Source organism: Dasypus novemcinctus, chromosome 5, assembly GCF_030445035.2.
Source record: "Dasypus novemcinctus isolate mDasNov1 chromosome 5, mDasNov1.1.hap2, whole genome shotgun sequence".
Lineage (NCBI taxonomy): Eukaryota > Metazoa > Chordata > Mammalia > Cingulata > Dasypodidae > Dasypus > Dasypus novemcinctus.
In genome coordinates this window covers 156456785-156477952 of record NC_080677.1, presented here as the reverse complement: position 1 = coordinate 156477952, position 21168 = coordinate 156456785, and positions in this window count along the sequence as shown.

The window sequence follows — 21168 nt, the reverse complement described above, 5'->3', positions numbered from 1 at the left end:
GCCAAAGACATACTGAAAAAGAAAAACGAAATTGGAGGAATCACACTACCTGACTTCAAAACATACTATAAAGCTACGGTGGTGAAAACAGCATGGTATTGGCATAAGGAGAGACATATAGACCAATGGAATCGAATTGAAAGCTCTGATATAGAACCTCACATATACAACCACATAATATTCGATAAAGCCACCAAACTCTCTCAACTGGGAGAGAGTGGCCTATTCAACAAATGGTGTCTGGAGAACTGGATAGCCATATGTAGAAGAATGAAAGAGGATTACCATCTCACACCTTATACAAAGATCAACTCAAGATGGATCAAAGACCTAAATATAAAAGCCAAGACCATAAAAACCTTAGAAAGCAGTGTAGGGAAACATCTACAGGACCTTGTAATAGGTAATGGATTTATGAATATCTCACCAAAAGCACGAGCAGCAAAAGAACTAATAGATAAATGGGACTTCCTCAAAATTAAAGCCTTCTGCACCTCAAAGGAGTTTGTCAAGAAAGTAAAAAGGGAGCCCACACAGTGGGAGAAAATATTTGGCAATCATATATCTGATAAGAAACTTATAACTTGCATATATAAAGAACTCCTACATCTTGAAAATAAAAAGATAAACAATCCATTTAAAAAATGGGAAAAAGACTTAAACAGACACTTCTCCGAAGAAGAAATACAAATGGCAAGAAAGCACATGAAAAAATGTTCCAAATCTCTAGCTATCAGGGAAATGCAAATCAAAACCACAATGAGATACCATCTTACACCCATAAGATTGGCAGCTATGAAAAAAACAGAAGAATACAAGTGCTGGAGAGGATGTGAAGGAAGGGGAACACTCATCCACTGCTGGTGGGAATGCAGAAGGATCCAACCATTCTGGAGAACAGTATGGCGATTTCTCAAAAAACTAGCCATAGATTTGCCATATGACCCAGCAATACCACTGCTGGGAATATACCCAGCAGAACTGAAAACAAGAACACAAACCAATATATGTACACCAATGTTCATAGCAGCATTGTTCACTATTGCCAAAAGTTGGAATCAACCCAAATGCCCATCAACAGACGAGTGGATCAATAAAATGTGGTATATACACACAATGGAATACTACTCGGCTGTAAGAACAAACACACTACAAACACATGTGATAACATGGATGAATCTTGAGAACCTTATGTTGAGTGAAGCAACCCAGACATTGAAGGACAAATACTACATGACCTCAATGATATGAAATAAACAAGCTGCCCTAGATAGCAAGAGACTGAACGATAGGCTTGCAGGAAATCGGAGGGTGGAGGAAGGATATGAGCCGATGTCTGCAGGGGTGGAATTTAAGACGAGATGGTGGTAAGTATGAACACAAAGAAGAGACAAAAGGGGGGCAAGGGGTTGCCTTTGCTTGGGGCTTTGCGGGTTTGAGGGTGACTGGGGAGGGACGGGTGGGTAACGTTGCCCAAAAGTGGGGGGAGGGAGGGGTAGCATACGAACCAGGAGAGGGTCAGGTGTTGGTGGAGAGTAAAATGCCGAGAAAATCATATCAAAATATAATAAAGAGGGTTACCTGTTTAGAATGCTCGGAGGGGAGGGTCTGATGCAGGACGGGCTCCTGGGGAATGTCTAAATGCTCATTCTGCCAGAGTGGGTGACACCATGGGGTAGAAACCCAAGTAGTGAGAGTGGGGGTGGACCCACATCCTGGGGAGGACTAATGCCATCCAATAGAGGGAACTGTATCCCTCGAGAGAAAGGGTGGCTCCCAGGGCATTGGGGCAGTTGAGCAAGTTAGGCCCTGAACACTATTCCATCTATCTCTGGAAGTGGCTCCTCAGGAAACGGAGGTTGGCTATCACTGAGGGCACTAAGGTGGAAGGGAAAATGGACGTTAAATGTGTGGAACCAAAGTAAATGGGGGGTAAGAGAGGAGTTTCTTGAGAGTACACAAGGATGGATATAAAACATGTAATATTACACCATAACATATAGGAGATGACAGACTGATAATGTAAACCATAATGTAAAACATAGGATAACTAAAAATGTAAAGAACTGTGTATCCTAAAGTATGCACCATAATGTAAATACAGATGTCACCTTGTTGGAAAGCTAATGTCTCAGACTCTGTACATCACTTTAAGTAAATATGATATGAATAGGGCGTAAGAGTATCACTGTGGAAGGGAAAAGGTTTTCTGGTGGATGTGTGGGAGTGCTGTATATTATATATATACATTGCTGTGGTCTAGGACTCCTGTGAAGAAAAGCTGAATAATTAGGGGGGGGGGGGGGAAAAATAGGATGTGGAATTTTTTCAAGTCAACATTCTTTATCTAAGTTCTTTATCTAACTTTATCCAAGTTCTTTATCTATCCTTTAAACTCATCGCTATATGCCATTCCCTAGTAAGGGACCATGACATTATATTGGGCTTCAAATTTCGGGGAGTTCTGGATCACAGAGTGTTTCAACAATGGCAATGGAGGGATACTGGTATGGGATACCAATGACAGATGATATATGACTGACAGGGAGCTGTACAGAACATATGTCCAGGGTGCATGGTAATGTTTGGATATACTCATAGTGGCAACAATTAAAAACCACAGTAGGGGGGGTACTGGGTTCCCGGCCAGTGGTGCTCTGTCGTGGTCCCTAGGGGAGCAGCGACAGTCTCCCAGGTACAGTGGTGGGGACCGGGAGGGAGTGAGGGTTCAACAGTGAGCCCCTGATACTAATGACTATGCTTGTGAGCTGATAAACCCAAAATAATAACAAGGCCTAGAGCAACTTTGTGCCTGGGAATTTCCTTCTGTCAGCCTTCATGTTACTCAAATGTGGCCAGTCTCGAAGCCAAACTCAGCATGTAAATGCAATGCCTTCCCCCCAGCGTGGGACATGACACCCGGGGATGAGCCTCCCTGGCAACGAGGGACCACTATCAACTACCAACTGATGATGCAACTGGAAAATGACCTTATACGGAAGGTTCAATGCGGATCAGCAGAATATCCATGTCTACATAAAATACCATGACTTTAAAATGCTGTTTGACCTAAAGTAAGGGGGAAATGGAAAGGAGAAATGAGTTTATATGGCTACGAGTTTCTAAAAAAGAGTCTGGAGGCTGGCAGAAGGTTTGCCCTCATGCACAACTGAGCAGAGTCAGAGAGACAGATAAAGCAGATACAACCCCCAGATATTGGTTCCTTTGAGGGCTAAAGAGACCCATGGGAGTTATGGTCATGGCCGATGGGGTTAACTACCAGGGCAGATGGCCCCTCTTTGGAAATGGTGTTTATGTGTGATGAATCTGGACTCAGATGGGATCTCCCTTCATAAGACTTTCATGCTAATGTGCTGGAGGTGCAGTTAATGTTGGGGTTTAAGATATATTTAGGGGATTTGAATCTCTGGACTGACAATGTGATAGCCAGATCCTGAGCCTCAACAGACTCCAGCACCTACAATCTGGTTTGTTGGACTTACCACACTCAGCTAAGATGGAGGTGAAGGACAACCACCACACCATGGAGCCTAGAGTGATTACAACTGAAAATGGGAGGATTGCATCCAGCATCCAGGTGGAATCTGAGCCTCCTCTTGACATAAATGTGCAATGGACACAACCAATCCAGTGTCCACATAGAAGAGGTGGCATTGGATTGGGAAAAGTGGACATAATGGACAAAGGGTATGGGGAAAGGCAGGAAGAGATGAGAGGTGGAGGCGTCTTCGGGACATGGAGCTGCCCTGGATGGTGCTTCAGAGGTAATCACCGGACATTGTAAATCCTCACAGGGCCTACATGATGGAATAGAGGAGAGTATGGGCCATGATGTGAACCAATGTATATGAGGTGCAGAGGTGCCCAAAGATGTACTTACCAAATCCAATGGATGTGTCATGATGATGGGAACGAGTGTTGTTGGGGGGGGGGGGGGAGAGGGGGGGTGGGGGGGTGGGGTTGAATGGGACCTCACATATATATTTTTAATGTAATATTATTACAAAGTCAATAAAAAATAAAAAAATTAAAAAAAAAAAAAAAAAAAAAAAAAAAAAAAAAGACTATTACATTCTTTCTCCCCAAAGCAGACAAGGACATTCAAGAGGAAGGAAAACCCCAGACCAGTCTTCCTCATAAATCTAGAGGTAATAATCCTAAATAAAATATCAGCAGACCAGAGCTGGCAATGACCCAGTGGGGTTTATTTCTGGGATGATTAATTTAGCATTCAAAAATGTATTAATACAATCCATCTGATTAGTACTTGAAAGGAGAAAAATAGTTGAAAGGAGGCAGAAAAACATTTGATGAAATTCGTCAACTCTTCATGATAAAAACCATAGCAAACGAGGTTTAGAATGGAATTTACTTTATCTACAAGAAACAACTTATTAGTAGAGAACCATGAAAAGCCATCCCTTTAAAATTAAGAAAGGAACAAGGCTGGCTGTTCTTACCACTGCTACCCAACATTGTTTTGGAAAGAAAGCTGGTACAGTAAGGCAGGCAGAAAAAAGTATAAGGATCAGAAAAGATAAAACAAAATAGCATTTGCAGATGATATGATTACCTACATAGAAAATGCAAAAGAACCTATAAATCATGAGAAATCTCACACACTGCCGTGTAAGTCAGGAGCTCTTTGGCCAAACAGGTGTTATCTTCAAATACATAGTTTAATGACTAGAAAGAGACAGGCAGGCTTAAGGGAAGCCAGCAGACCTGACAAAGCCCCATTGATGGTGCTAAAGGGTCCCCAGGTCCTGGGTGCAAGGTGGGGAGCAGAGTGGTCAGGAGGACCTGACAGAGGACTGCAGCTATAGGAAGGGGCTACAGGGGAGCTGTGGTCCAGAGAAGAGCTCAGTCATGTCCAGCTGACTGCCTGAAAGGAGGGGTTTGCTTAAATAGGCTATGATATACACATGCATATAATGGAATAGTATAAAACTATTAAAGTGGTATAAAATAGATGAAATAAAAATATTTTATAATCTATTATTTAGTAAAAATCAGGCTAAAACCCTATCTATCTATATATCGCTTCTATGTTTTAGAAATCATGTACTTTCATGTATAGACAAAAGATAGAAAGGATATAAATGGTTCCTGCCCCTAATAGGTGTTAAATAAATAAATGAAGGAATAGTATATAAATAAAGGAATGAGTGGAAATATACTAAAATGGTAACAATGGTTACTTCTGTGTGCTAAGGTTATGGATGACAATGATTTCCTTCTTTTTTTTCTTTTTTATATACACACATATATCCTAATATTTTAAACAATGCTTGTAGAGTATAATCACAATAAGGAAAGGTCCAAATACTTATATCATACAAGTAAGCCTTACTGTTTATAGAGACAACCGTCTTGTTTTGCATCACACCTAGTACAACTTTACCACGGATAAGGTTACTGAATGTCTCTGAAAGAGAGGTTGACCTTAAGATCTGCTTCTTCCCCATCTTCCTTGATACTTATTTCAACCCCCTGCAAGTTTGAATCCTTTAAAAGAATGGATGATGTGTTCCTGTCCCCAGGCTGAAAGGGCCTGCTTTAGGGTAACCACCCAACCGAAATGTAACCAGCTGACCCCTCCATGCTCTGTCTGGCCTGGGACTGACCCCCAGCCTCAGCCCAAGGCTGCAAATCGCCACCAGGACAGAGAGTTTCAACACAGGACCTCCAAGCCTGTGTGTCTCCACAACGCCCAGCTGCCCAGCCCGAGGAAATCTTCTTGGGGATGTGCTTAGCAGTTGGGACCTGCTGAATATTACTTACAGGAAGTTGTGGTAGGGCCTAAATGATTTAAACACCCTGCTCTGGATGTTCTTCTAACAACCTGGGTATATGTTTCCAGATCTGATTTTCAATAAAATGGCTATGGTTGCTTTGAAATACATTCCCAGCCAGACTTGAAGCGATGCCTGTCTCTTGTTGGGAATCATGTCATTAGAAACCTTTCAGTTCTGTTAAGAGACACAGAGGACAGGAAACTTCGCAAGTCCTGCTGGCTCTCAAGGTCAGGCTCTCTTTCCGACGATGTCCTGTGCATATCCTTGGGTGCTGCCTTCCTTCCGAAACTTTGGTGGGTTTGAGGAAGGTCCGAGTATTTTCACACCACCCACAGGTTGCATGCTCATTAGCTCCTTTATAAGTTGAGTCTTCAGCATTTTACTTAGGAAGAGAAGGAGGTGAGACACTCAAGATGACTGCATGTCTTGTGTGATAGGGATTTAAGAACCTGAAAGGGCATTACTGTTGCATGGTTTATTAAAATCTGCTGAAGGTTGGAGAACTATCAAAAACTTCTGTCTTTGAAGGGTTGTCCTTGTACTAAAAACGTCTCAGAAAACTTGACTTTCCTTTGATGCTTTTAGGCTATCCTCCCTGGGCCTTAGAACAAATCCCTAATTTGAAATCCAAACTGAAGCAAACTCTTGGAATCCAGTGATAAATTCAAATTGGTGCCCAACAAATGCCTTTTGGAAGATCTATGAATGTTCTGTTATTTGCATAGGCAGGGGATTAGTTTGGACCTGAAGGAAAGAGAACTGCTGTCGACAGCCTGGAGAAAAGCACAAGCTGAAAAACACATTTGTCTTACAGGAAACACAGAACATTAGCCCGAAAACAGCACCAACGCTCGTGGCCGAGCACCCCCCTAATAACTTGCTTTGGTGAGCGTCAGGAGGGTAAAATTGGAGTCTCGCGGGATCCTGGTGACCCATGATAATTTCCAGGATGAAAACTGCATGGGCTGTGGGGAAGGGAGAACTTTCCAGTGGGTTTTGTGTAAAAAACTTAACATTTAACAGATTATCTGAGCCTAATAAAATGGGTTGAAGTACCGCTCCTGTGGTGTGGTCTTGTTTCTTTGCAGGCCTGCAGGGAATATAATTAAAGCCAGTTCACTCAACTAGGGGCGGGCCCCTGCTGAGAATGTCTGATGAGGAAGTCCTGGGAATGAGAGGGTCTGGCCACGTGGCAATGCACAGTTGATTATCTTGAGACGCCCCAAGAAGTGGTGCTAAGGAATTATCGTTTGCGTGTCTCTACTCACTGGGTCAGGGAAGGCAGCATGGACTGGATACTCTACTTTTCCTTTCTAAATTAGCAGGGGCCATGTTTTACTACCAGTGGCCATTGGTGTCCGTGGAAATAGACCCCACACTTTCTCGGCCAATCTGTAAGGTAGGAGTTCAGGTTTTGCCTGTAGGCAGATATTTACAGCCACATCTGGCTTTGCTTTGCCATATTGTTAACCTCCCTTTTCCTTGCTACATTTGTTTTCTTTTTATTAAATTTCCTGTCTGGGTCCTTGCGTCTGCCTTTCTAATGTCAACAACTGCTTTTATCACAGATAATAACTTCCTTTTACAAAAAGCCTGTATCATCCTACATGCATTTCAAATTACATTTTATGAACAAACACTGCAATACGGTATTTGGCAGTATGCACAAGCGAGTGCATTTAGAGTCATCTAAATGTAAGTCACAAGAGCCAAGAACCAGGCTGGTTGTCGTTTCCTTAGTAATCTGTTTCTTGAGAGTGTTGCGACTTCTCACCAGAACTTAATTAAGTTCATATTGGGATGTTTATGAAGTAAATTATGTGGTATGCCCAAACATGCCGTAAAAACAATTATCAAAACACCAGCAGTACTTTAAAGCTCCGGAACCTTCACAGCTCAGACCATTAAAGGTTTCAAAATTGGTTGTTTGTCAACAGACAGGCTGGGAAAAATTACGAGAAAAGGCTGAGGAGTAAGAAGAAAAACCCGACCTTTTCCAACCATTACCTCGGCAGGACTGAGCAAGTTCCAAGGTTTCTGTCATTTTGCCTGATCTATTGTTTTCTCATGGTATGGAAGCTGGGACATGGGATGGGTCCCAGTTCAGCTCTGCCACTGACTAGCTGTGGGTAGTTCAAATCCATCCGTCTTTGTTGACCATTTGAATAGAAATCAAGGATGCTGAGGAAGCTGTTAGTCAAAGGAGATGACATTTTGTTTCTTGTTCTTAATACTAAAGGTATTGTGTGTTTATTTTATATTCTATTCCATCTAGAGAACAATCCTTTGTAGCTATGTGAGGCCACCTCTGTGTCACACTGAAAACTGAGCAAATGATGGAGAGTTCCAATTGAAAATGTAAATGATGAATTTGAAATGGGCCCCAGCAGGATGACTATCACACGGCACAAGTACACAAGTCACCCCAGGGTGGAAACAGAGTTGGCAAGATGGATACATAGTTTCAGATTTATATAATGATGTTTAAAGTTCAGGTTTCTCTTTTCATTGGTTTCTGGAGGGTGTGAAACTCATGGAAAACGCCTGGGTACATGACTCTGGACTGTTAGGACCTCAGAACACTGGTCCTATTGAAGGTGAATTATAGCTCGAAAGGGTTGCGTTATGAGACTGAGAACTAAAAGTTCGACAGCAATCAGGTTAGTTCTCAAACGATTTTGAGTGAGAATAGTTTTTAATTTTAAAGTCTCATAAATAAGAACTGGTTCAATCATCCAGTAGTACATTTTCTTAGACGCAATTTTGTTGAGATATAACCATATACCATACCATCCATCTTGATGGTACATTTTTACCAGCCATCCTATATCTTGGAACTACTCAGAACACACTGACTGGAGTCTGAATTTCTTTTATGGTTTGTTCAGGGTAAATCTTTACTGGTGCAGGCTAGTGACTATTTGCAAGATAGTTTTACTGTGTATACTTTTACTTTTATGCTACTAAAGCAATGAAGGCTTGCAACAGTGATAGAATTTGGATGGATGTTTACTTACCCATTACGCAATCTCTAAAGAAGAAATATCTTTGTACTGTCCCAAAGCATATGCAAGGCACATTCTTATCTCTGTTTAGCTTCTCCCACACTCTATTAATGAATTTTATGGAATACTCACTCCATGCAGAGTTCTGAGTTGGATGTTGTAAGGAGATCCAAAGGAAAAAAAAAAAAAGATGCAGCCTCCCCTTCTTCAAGAGTTTATCACCCACAAAACTATATATGTAAATGTTGTTGGGTGTTGGGTTAGGAAATTAAAGTCAATCAAGTAAATCAGGAAAGGAATTTAGTAGAAGGAAATCACAAAGTATGTGGCTTAAAATAAAAACATTACAGGGACATTGCTGAAGGAATCTTAGAAGCGAAGGTATTGACCCCAGAATAAATCAATGCTTTAACCAAGAGTTGATTCTGATGAGTTACTAATTGAACTTGATATCTCAGAAGATGCTCCAAGTAGCCAAGTAGTATGTGCTGCAGTGTCTGGTGCCTGGTTGCTGAGGTGACTGTGAAATCTCACAGTGGCCTGACCAGGTTTGGAACTTCCTTATGTACTACTGGGAATCATAGGGCGTATTGAATCACAAGCCTGGGGGTGGGTTTTGGGGTGACACAATCATCTCCAAAGGAAAGGCTGGAATCCTGACTGCGTGCTTAGCTTAGACTAGTATCATTCTTAAGGTCTTGGATGCCAGTTGTCTTGGAAGACAACAAGGTGAGAAAGCAAATGCAAGTTGGTGACCAGAGGCCAGGGATGGGAGGGCATAAGTCATGCTCCCACAGCAGGGCCCGTGGGTTGTTCTTCTCAGCGTCACTCGACAATGTCCGCAAGCTACGATTTAGGGTTTATATTCATGGGATTTAGCATCAAAGTCCTTTGATCCCCATCATTGACCACATCCCTGACCTTCAGCAGTTGGCTCGCTCATCTGAGTTTCAGCTCCTTCATCCACCCAGCTCCCAGGGTTGTCATAAAGACCAAGGACCAAAGGAGATAATTACTTTCATTAAAAAAATAGTTTTGTGGAAACTCAGGTGCCCCTGGGAGTGTGTGCATTGTTTGAATTAGAGAGATGAGCAAGGCATGGCTCTTGAGCCAAAGAACACAGGCTAGCGAGGGAGATAGGCACTCAACGAATGATTACAGTCCCATGGACAAGCACATGGCAGATGATAATGTGTATTAAAACGCTTTGCTGGTGGCGGACTTGGCCCAGTGGTTAGGGCGTCCGTCTACCACATGGGAGGTCAGCGGTTCAAACCCCGGGCCTCCTTGACCCGTGTGGAGCTGGCCATGCGCAGTGCTGATGCGCGCAAGGAGTGCCCTGCCACGCAGGGTGTCCCTCACATGCAAGGAGTGCACCCCGTAAGGAGAGCCGCCCAGCGTGAAAGAAAGTGCAGCCTGCCCAGGAATGGCGCCGCACACACGGAGAGCTGACACAGCAAGATGACGCAACAAAAAGAAACACAGATTCCCGTGCTGCTGACAACAACAGAAGCAGACAAAGAAGAAGACGCAGCAAATGGATACAGAGAACAGACAACCGGGGTGGGGTGGGGGAGGGGAAGGGGAGAGAAATAAAGAAATAAATAAATCTTAAAAAAAAAATGCTTTGCAAAACCAGATATGAAATATCGTTAAGGTGGGGGACTGTCCATGTATATTGATTCCATCAGGTTATTTTATAGTAATAGAAAGGTTTCTCAGTATCGGGGAGAAGATGGAAATATTTAATTCCGTTTCCTGGTAGGTATGTGTGATGAATCTATAGAAATATATCAAGCAGTCACGGTAAACCCACTCAGCTGTTTTAGATCAAAACTTGACCCAGCAATGTTTAACCAAGAACTGTCCATAAGAGAGTTTGGGGGAATCTGTCCTTTAAGGTAAATGCGGCCCAGCGTTTGAGCTTCGTACAGCTAAACCCAGCAAGAATACAAAGGCTGTTTCTTGAATTAGAAAATCTGAAACAAGGTCTGGGAGGTAGGAAGGAACCAGCATTTGTGGTGTCATCTTCACACACACAAGTACACACCTTGCCAAGGTGTCAACCCATTAGCGAAATGGTGTCAGACGGTCACAAGGGGCAAGAATCAGATTCCACGGATCCTTTGGTCAATCGTTCACCAGGAAGGCCTATTAATTTAGAAAGTGGATGCTCAACTCTGGGCTGGTGGACTCTCTTGTTCACTTCAACAACCTGCACTGTCCGGGAGCGTTTCCCGTGATGGATTCAGGGCTTGACCTTTAGTGAGCATTTAGCTTTGTGTTCTCAAGTCTGGGTGGTGCCAATGGAGGTCAAGGATGACTCCAAGGGCAGCCGCGAGGAGTGTGATGAGGGTCTCTCAGGAGAGAAGTGAAGGCGCTGGTGCTGGCCGTCGAGGTGCAATGACAACGAAGGCTTCTTTGGAATCGTACATCCTTTCTGAGCTCTCCTGCTGGGCCAGGATATGGTTACATTTGCTTTCTCCTTTATTGATGAGAAAACAGTCAAGGGAGGCCAAGCAGGGCAGAGCAGAGAAGAGGCAGCGCAGCCGGCAGTGATCTCTCGGGGAGCTGTGCAGGCTCATCAGCCCCATTTAAGAGAGAGGCAGAAGCTGGGCCGTTGCCAAAACAAACGGTCTGGGGCCCAGGCCCTGCTTCTTGAAAGGGGGGACATTTATCTGAGCAAAGAACTTCTCAGCGAAACGTGGAAGTTACTGCCAGAACTTGAGGCCTTGGGAAACCACGTCCACTAACCCTGGAGCTCGTTTATAGAAGCGTCTGCTGACCCCGCCCCTCCACGCATTTTCACCGGAGCACATCCTCTTTCTCTCACTGACCGATGGGATGGAGGACTGGTCTCCTGGGCCCTGGAATCCAAGGGCTCTCACTCACATCTGCTTTCGATGGAGTTGTACCTCCCTTCTTGTTGGCAGTCAGGGCCCTGCTGTATACAATGACTTCTACACTCCTCTCTGTAGGGCATTTTGCCTTGACATTTAATAGTGGTGCCAAGTGAAGACAGTACACAATCATCGGGGGTGAGAGTCAGGATTAGACCTTCACTTTCCTGTTTTATTCAGATTCAGGGTAAGACCCCTGGGCACTTTTGCTGGGCGTGCTCGGCAGGTGCTGTGGGCTTGCGGGGAGCCTCTGAGCCTCTGGGGAGCCCCCTCTTGAGGTGAGAGAGAAGAGAGACACATCTGGCCCTGGCCCAAGGATGTGTTCCTTCCCCTCAGATATTAATGTTTTTAAAAATCTTCTATATCATGTATGATGTAATATGTAGGTTTGTTCCTAACAATTAATGGACTCAATAGATTTCAATACAGATCCACAGAGAGTTTGTTTTTATCCCCTAAAATTAGTTTTTAATTTTTTAGAACTTTTTTTTTAAGGTTTATTTATTTATTTATTTCTCTCCCCTCCGCACCCCCCCCCCAGTTGTCTGTTCTCTGTGTCTATTTGCTTTGTCTTCTTTGTCCGCTTCTGTTGTTGTCAGTGGCACAGGAATCTGTGTTTCTTTTTGTTGAGTCATCTCGTTGTGTCAGCTCTCCAGGAATGTGCGGCATCATTCCTGGGCAGGCTGCACTTTCTTTCGCGCTGGGCGGCTCTCCTTACAGGGTGCACTCCTTGCACGTGGGGCTCCCCTATGTGGGGGACACCCCTGTGTGGCACGGACTCCTTGCGTGCATCAGCCCTGCACATGGGCCAGCTCCACACGGATCAGGGAGGCCCGGGGTTTGAACCACAGACCTCCCATGTGGTAGATGGACGCCCTAACCACTGGGCCAAGTCTGCTGCCAATTTTCAGAACTTTTAATGGTAGTAGCATATATGCAGCGCAAACATTTCCATTTTAACCAAGGGCAAAAATTCAGTGTTACTAATTTCACTCATAACATTGTGTTACTCTCACCAACATCCATGATCAAAACTTTTTCAATACCTCCAACAGAAACTCTGTACCCCTTAAGCTATAACTGCCCCTTCCCCTCACCCCCGGGCTCCTAGTAACCTCTAATCTACTGCCTGTCTCTATGAATCTGCTTTTTCTAGGTATTTCATATAAGCGAGAGCATGCACTGCCTGTGTTTTTGTGCCTGGCTTATTTCACTCAACATGATGTCTTCGAGATTCTTCCATGTTGTAGCAAGCCAATAAAACGAAGTTTAAAGTGAGAGTTACTGTTTCATTCAGAAGTTGGATAGAATCAACTCCTCTGGCATCCTCTGTTGGGTCCTGGGCAGAGTCCATAGGGTATTTACTTGCTTTACTTTGGGTGTATGGCTTTTGCTTTAATGATTAAATAATTTCCCACTACTTGAAAGCCCCAGATTGGTTCTGTGGGTAGGTACGTGTTTATCTTTGTTGTTTCTTGGTAGTGCACCCTGTTGCCTTATGGGTGTGTTGAGTGCAAGGAGGAAGCCTTCTGTGTGAGGGCACGTGTTACCGGGGACCTTGTGTAGCTGTGTTTGGCTTGAGTTTCTGAGGTTAGTCCGAGCAAGCTTATGTACAGTCTTGAGATGACTGCGTGCAAACTAAAACACCATTTGTCCAAACTGCTGATAATATACTCCTTCACACAAAAGTCTTAAAGAAAACCTGCTACTGATACTAATGGAGCGAGTTTCTTAAGAGTTTTCGGGGAATGATAGGGCTTTTGTGCTACCTCCTATGCCCACCTTTATCCTTTTAACGTCACGTGGATGGAGGTCCTTCCTCTCGCCCAGTTTAAGTGCATTGCAGGGTTCTTTGCTACAAAGAGACGCTCTAGTATGAAAACCCTAAAGTGCTTTGTGTTGATGGCAATACTTAAATACTCCAAAATAAGCATTAATTTGGTCAGTCTATCAGCTCTTGCACATGGCAACATGAAGTAGAAATATTTGATTTCAAAACATGCTAAATTTTCTATGTGTGTATGACTCTAATTAGTAGACCAAGATATACACAGTATTTAGCAAACTGTTTTGTTGGGAAGGATATTAGATACAACTTTGAAAATCATGCTAATACTGTTCCCTATTAAAATTTGTTTTTTAAAAATAGTATAATACCTGTATTTCCAGAATTGATTGTTCGTATTTTCAGGTAGAGAAGGATTTGGTCTACATTAAAACAAGGGCCAGCCAGGCCTGGGGGGATCATGACTCCCCTCAGAGACCCCTTTCCACCCCCATGGGGGAGACAAAGGGTATCTGGTCGTGGGAAGGACAGTTACCAGAACTAGCAGCACAGAACACAGCTGGTGTAGTCGCTGAAGTCCATTCAGCCGCATGCCGGGGAAGAGTGGAACGGGAGCCTACGCAACGAGGCAACAATTAATAACAACATCTTGTCAGCTAACTTTAGGAGTCTTGAAGCATGAAACAGAATTTGCAGAACTTGAAGTGAAAGCTACAGAAAAATTAGAAGCTGCCAAGAAAGAAAAAAGCTTTGAAATTGCAGAGCTTAAAGAGAGATTAAAAGCAAGCTGTGAAACTATAAATTGTTTAAAAATGAAATCAGGAAACTTGAAGATGATCAGACTAATCTGTTCTAAAGAGAACTTGGATTAGAGTGGACTTACTGATATTCTATTCATGAACTATTATGATTAGTAATCGAAGAAAATGAGGCATTGGTGTGGAGAAAGTGGACATGGTGGCTGCTGGGTGTGGGGAATGGGAGGAAGAAATGAGATGTGGAGGCGTTTTCGGGACTTGGAGTTGTCCTGGGTGATGCTGCAGGGACAGTTACTGGACATTGTATGTCCTCCCATGGCCCACTGGGTGGACTGGGGGAGAGTATGGGCTATGGTGTGGACCATTGACCATGAGGTACAGCGGTGCTCAGAGTGCAATGAATGTCTCATGATGATGGAGGAGGTTGTTGCTATGGGGGGAGGAGTGGGGTGAGGGGGCTGGGGGGATATAAGGGGACCTCATTTTTTTAAAGCAATATTAAAAACACAAAGACAAAAAAAAGTAAAAAAAGAGAGAGAACTTGGTAGAAAGCTAACCCAAAAATAAGGTGGGCTTTAATGGTTAAATGCACTCAATGCAAATACTACTATGTTTCTTAAAGGAACTGTATATATAGTTTTTGACCATGGATTTCTCAACAGTGTGTCAAAGTATTTATATTTTTCAAAAAAGCTTTAATATGAAATCTATGCGTGTAATAAGAATGGATGCTGTGTAGATATTTTGTCAACCCATTTTAGGGTAATTCTTTGTTAAGCACTTTAAAATTTTTTTAAAAAATTTCATTAATTGTAGCTTATTATCCTTTCAATAAACATCATAATCTCATTATAATGTATAATTTGGACAAATTTGTTCTGCTCTTGTAGTTAGAATTAAACTAATGTGCATATTTAATTTTTCAAGTTCTTACCTGCCCCCATCCTACCTCTTTTGAATATGATATACCCGTTAAGTGTTCAATAAATGTAGTTTACAGATCCTGAAAAAAAAAAAAAAGGAAGGGCCAACCACCAGCCTTTCTAGAAATCACCCTGTAGCAGATTGAATTATGCAGCCCATTGTGGGCATGTTCCCAATCTTAATCTGCATTCTGTGGGTGAGAACCCATTGTAAATCCAATCTCCTGAAGATGTTATATCTAGTTAAGGTGTGGCTGAAGGAGGGTGGGTTACTGGAGGCCTTATAGAGAGCCAGGTGCGGGAAGTCAGCTGTAAACTGGAAGAGCAGAGGAAAGGAGAGAGGACATCCCACATGATAGGATAACCAGGAACCCCACAGATTGCCAGCAGCCAGCAGCAGAAGCTGCAGCCTGGGGGGGAAGCACGCTTTGCTGGTGTCTTGATGCTGGATGTTCAGTCTCTGAAATCGTGAGTCAGTAAATGCTTGCTGTTTAACCTAACCTGTTGTGTGCTATTTGTTACCGCAGCTCAGAAAAACTAAGATACATATAAACAGAGAGTTGCTAATGGCTGGTTTTAGTATTTGAAAAAAAAGTAATTTTAAAGTACTGTTCCCTCCATAGCAATCGTTCATTTCAACAGTCTGAGCTAAATCGCTGAAGACAAGTCATTCTTTTTTTTTTTTTTTTTTTATTAATTTTTTTATTTTTTATTGACTTTGTAATAATATTACATTAAAAATATATATGTGAGGTCCCATTCAACCCCACCCCCCCACCCCCCCTCTCCCCCCCCCCCAACAACACTCGTTCCCATCATCATGACACATCCATTGGATTTGGTAAGTACATCTTTGGGCACCTCTGCACCTCATATACATTGGTTCACATCATGGCCCATACTCTCCTCTATTCCATCATGTAGGCCCTGTGAGGATTTACAATGTCCGGTGATTACCTCTGAAGCACCATCCAGGGCAGCTCCATGTCCCGAAGACGCCTCCACCTCTCATCTCTTCCTGCCTTTCCCCATACCCTTTGTCCATTATGTCCACTTTTCCCAATCCAATGCCACCTCTTCTATGTGGACACTGGATTGGTTGTGTCCATTGCACCTTTATGTCAAGAGGAGGCTCAGATTCCACCTGGATGCTGGATGCAATCCTCCCATTTTCAGTTGTAATCACTCTAGGCTCCATGGTGTGGTGGTTGTCCTTCTTCACCTCCATCTTAGCTGAGTGTGGTAAGTCCAATAGATCAGATTGTAGGTGCTGGAGTCTGTTGAGGCTCAGGATCTGGCTATCACATTGTCAGTCCAGAGATTCAAATCCCCTAAATATATCTTAAACCCCAACATTAACTGCACCTCCAGCACATTAGCATGAAAGTCTTATGAAGGGAGATCCCATCTGAGTCCAGATTCATCACACATAAACACCATTTCCAAAGAGGGGCCATCTGCCCTGGTAGTTAACCCCATCGGCCATGACCATAACTCCCATGGGTCTCTTTAGCCCTCAAAGGAACCAATATCTGGGGGTTGTATCTGCTTTATCTGTCTCTCTGACTCTGCTCAGTTGTGCATGAGGGCAAACCTTCTGCCAGCCTCCAGACTCTTTTTTAGAAACTCGTAGCCATATAAACTCATTTCTCCTTTCCATTTCCCCCTTACTTTAGGTCAAACAGCATTTTAAAGTCATGGTATTTTATGTAGACATGGATATTCTGCTGATCCGCATTGAACCTTCCGTATAAGGTCATTTTCCAGTTGCATCATCAGTTGGTAGTTGATAGTGGTCCCTCGTTGCCAGGGAGGCTCATCCCCGGGTGTCATGTCCCACGCTGGGGGGAAGGCATTGCATTTACATGCTGAGTTTGGCTTCGAGACTGGCCACATTTGAGTAACATGAAGGCTGACAGAAGGAAATTCCCAGGCACAAAGTTGCTCTAGGCCTTGTTATTATTTTGGGTTTATCAGCTCACAAGCATAGTCATTAGTATCAGGGGCTCACTGTTGAACCCTCACTCCCTCCCGGTCCCCACCACTGTACCTGGGAGACTGTCGCTGCTCCCCTAGGGACCACGACAGAGCACCACTGGCCAGGAACCCAGTACCCCCCCTACTGTGGTTTTTAATTGTTGCCACTATGAGTATATCCAAACATTACCATGCACCCTGGACATATGTTCTGTACAGCTCCCTGTCAGTCATATATCATCTGTCATTGGTATCCCATACCAGTATCCCTCCATTGCCATTGTTGAAACACTCTGTGATCCAGAACTCCCCGAAATTTGAAGCCCAATATAATGTCATGGTCCCTTACTAGGGAATGGCATATAGCGATGAGTTTAAAGGATAGATAAAGAACTTGGATAAAGTTAGATAAAGAACTTAGATAAAGAATGTTGACTTGAAAAAATTCCACATCCTATTTTTTTCTTTCTTTTTTCCCCCCCCCCCCCCCCCCCCTAATTATTCAGCTTTTCTTCACAGGAGTCCTAGACCACAGCAATGTATATATATAATATACAGCACTCCCACACATCCACCAGAAAACCTTTTCCCTTCCACAGTGATACTCTTACGCCCTATTCATATCATATTTACTTAAAGTGATGTACAGAGTCTGAGACATTAGCTTTCTAACAAGGTGACATCTGTGTTTACATTATGGTGCATACTTTAGGATACACAGTTCTTTACATTTTTAGTTATCCTATGTTTTACATTATGGTTTACATTATCAGTCTGTCATCTCCTATATGTTATGGTGTAATATTACATGTTTTATATCCATCCTTGTGTACTCTCAAGAAACTCCTCTCTTACCCCCCATTTACTTTGGTTCCACACATTTAACGTCCATTTTCCCTTCCACCTTGGTGCCCTCAGTGATAGCCAACCTCCGTTTCCTGAGGAGCCACTTCCAGAGATAGATGGAATAGTGTTCAGGGCCTAACTTGCTCAACTGCCCCAATGCCCTGGGAGCCACCCTTTCTCTCGAGGGATACAGTTCCCTCTATTGGATGGCATTAGTCCTCCCCAGGATGTGGGTCCACCCCCACTCTCACTACTTGGGTTTCTACCCCATGGTGTCACCCACTCTGGCAGAATGAGCATTTAGACATTCCCCAGGAGCCCGTCCTGCATCAGACCCTCCCCTCCGAGCATTCTAAACAGGTAACCCTCTTTATTATATTTTGATATGATTTTCTCGGCATTTTACTCTCCACCAACACCTGAACCTCTCCTGGTTCGTATGCTACCCCTCCCTCCCCCCACTTTTGGGCAACGTTACCCACCCGTCCCTCCCCAGCCACCCTCAAACCCGCAAAGCCCCAAGCAAAGGCAACCCCTTGCCCCCCTTTTATCTCTTCTTTGTGTTCATACTTACCACCATCTCGTCTTAAATTCCACCCCTGCAGACATCGGCTCATATCCTTCCTCCACCCTCCGATTTCCTGCAAGCCTATCGTTCAGTCTCTTGCTATCTAGGGCAGCTTGTTTATTTCATATCATTGAGGTCATGTAGTATTTGTCCTTCAATGTCTGGGTTGCTTCACTCAACATAAGGTTCTCAAGATTCATCCATGTTATCACATGTGTTTGTAGTGTGTTTGTTCTTACAGCCGAGTAGTATTCCATTGTGTGTATATACCACATTTTATTGATCCACTCGTCTGTTGATGGGCATTTGGGTTGATTCCAACTTTTGGCAATAGTGAACAATGCTGCTATGAACATTGGTGTACATATATTGGTTTGTGTTCTTGTTTTCAGTTCTGCTGGGTATATTCCCAGCAGTGGTATTGCTGGGTCATATGGCAAATCTATGGCTAGTTTTTTGAGAAATCGCCATACTGTTCTCCAGAATGGTTGGATCCTTCTGCATTCCCACCAGCAGTGGATGAGTGTTCCCCTTCCTTCACATCCTCTCCAGCACTTGTATTCTTCTGTTTTTTTCATAGCTGCCAATCTTATGGGTGTAAGATGGTATCTCATTGTGGTTTTGATTTGCATTTCCCTGATAGCTAGAGATTTGGAACATTTTTTCATGTGCTTTCTTGCCATTTGTATTTCTTCTTCGGAGAAGTGTCTGTTTAAGTCTTTTTCCCATTTTTTAAATGGATTGTTTATCTTTTTATTTTCAAGATGTAGGAGTTCTTTATATATGCAAGTTATAAGTTTCTTATCAGATATATGATTGCCAAATATTTTCTCCCACTGTGTGGGCTCCCTTTTTACTTTCTTGGCAAACTCCTTTGAGGTGCAGAAGGCTTTAATTTTGAGGAAGTCCCAAGTCATTCTTAATAAGCTGTTTGAAGTCCGAGGCTCTGTGGCTACAGTCGAGGCCACATCCTCCATGGAGTGGCCCTGTCCACTCGAGCAGGCTCAGCTGGACGTAGGAACCCCTGTTCTAATCCCCGGAGTCCCCTTTTCTCCTGGGGATTTCTTTCAACACACATGAACATATGAAGGAAGTTGTCTGGGGTTTTCTTACAGTTCTTCATACTAAAATGAACCTGCAGGCGAATGCCTGTTGTTGAAGCATGCCGCCAGCAGAATCATTCAGATTTCTCTGCTCTGTCCCTATCATTTAGTAGATTTTATTTCTGTAGGGTGCTATGTTTTCCAAAGACTTGCTTCAAGTTGGAGTAAACTGATGCCAGGAAAGAAATGACCCTTTCTTTGTAATTTTGTAGCCAGGGTGCTGTTTTAGCCCCAGTGCAGAATATACAATTCCCTCCTTTGTTCTCCTACGCCATTTGCTTATTCCTCAAAATTATAGCAATTTTCTACTTCATATTTATAGTTACTTGTTTACTTGCCTTTTCCTCTACTATACTGTCACATCTGCGGGATAAACACTGTTTCTTATTTGGTTTCAAATCTTCCATGGTATGACTGTCGTGCTTCCCCATAGCTGACTCTACAGATTTTGTTGAATCCTGGATTGAATTAAAAGTGGCTGCCTTCTCACACCTGGGAAGGGTGCAATTAGAGCCGGCCTACTAACAGAGAGGAGTCTCTTCCTCAGGGCTTGGGTGCTCCATGTTTCTTCTCTGGTCTGTTTAGGTCCCCTCTCCTTCTGAACATAATCCACCTTGGATTAACACTCCCGAGTTCTCTTCTGGAGTCCCCCACCTTTTCCTGATTTACCTGTCTGTCCTTCCTGCTAAGGTTTGCTGCTATTCCTTTTGGTTGAGATGTGTTCTCTGCTCCATCAATAGCTTAGTGCAGTCTTCAAATGGGAACACTAAAATAAAGCCCGCAGGGTTTTATTGTTGTTGTTTTTTAACATCAGTAATCTACAGCAATAACTTTGATGCAGTGTTATGCTAAATGACTCTATCTCTACTGTGAAGAAGATGGATAGATCCACAATAAGCATAATAAGTAAATCATATTGGAAGTTAGAAGGTAATGAGAGCCAGGATGGAAGATATCCACCTGGGAGTCTCAGTATGTAGATGGTATCTAAAGCAGTGAAACGGGATGTGATCCCACCAGAGAGTGATAGCGTCAGAGGTGAGAATTCGACCACTTATTGAGCGCTGGAGTGCTCTGGTGCTTAGAAGTCTGGGAAAATGAGGGGCAAAGGTGGCACTGATTGGTAATCACAGGATCTAGGCATGGCCAAGGAAGTGAGTGGCTGTGGTAGGGTGGAGGTTGAGATGACTGGAGAAGTTCAGTGATGTAGGAAGTCAGGGCATTGGAAGGATTAAGACCTGTGTACTGAAATTGCTAAGAAAGGCAGAAGAAGTTTTGGAGAGGGTATCAATGAGCTGGGAGGGGTGGGGGTGATACATGATGACATGAGCTTCCCAGGGGAAGGGAGGGAGAATGATCTCAAAGTGGCTTAGAGGGTCAAGGAGGGCCCCTCCCTCACCTCCAGGCCTGGGCGAAGGAAAACCAGCCATCATGGGAGAGGGGAGGCACGAGGTCAGGAGTCTTCGGAGAAACAGAACCAACA